A 696-nucleotide genomic window follows, 5' to 3' on the forward strand; every position below is an offset into this window, starting at 1 on the left:
ATTGCGGTTACTATGCATGTACAAAATGTGTTACAGAACGGAATTATATTAAAGATAGAGTTTCTTTCTCAAGTTTAAGGAAATGCCGTGATAGAACAGACTTCGATTTTAGATCAAAATCTCAAGAAGATCATCATGTAAAGTCAAAAACATCAGATCTTGAATTACTTAAAAATTTGAATATGATTAGAGATTTTCCTGTAGAGCCGATGCATTTAATTGATCTGGACGTTACAAAAACTTTAATGAATATGTGGTGTAATGGTTAACCATCCACAAAATTATCTACAAATTTCACAAATTTCTCAATTGTTAATAAATCAGATTAAAAATATTCCATTAGAATTTAATCGTAAACCAAGAACATTAGAAGAAAGTAAAAGGTAGAAGGCGACAGAATTCAGACAATTTTTATTATACACAGGACCAGTTGTTTTAAAATCTGCACTTAATCGTAATAATTATCTCAATTTCATGTCATTGAATATAGCTGTCACTATTTTATCATCTACTTATCATATTAAATATTTATATTACACTAATTCTCTTTTTAATTATTTTATAAAAACTTTTAGTGCTTTGTATGGCAAAGCCAATTATTCAATTAATATTCATAATTTATTACATGTATGTGATGATGTAAAAACCTTTGGAATTTTGCAAAAATACAGTGCTTATCCCTTTGAAAATTACATG

This window comes from Odontomachus brunneus, unplaced genomic scaffold, assembly GCF_010583005.1.
Source record: "Odontomachus brunneus isolate Ranch 3 - 2012 unplaced genomic scaffold, Obru_v1 Obru_scaffold_507, whole genome shotgun sequence".
Taxonomy (NCBI): domain Eukaryota; kingdom Metazoa; phylum Arthropoda; class Insecta; order Hymenoptera; family Formicidae; genus Odontomachus; species Odontomachus brunneus.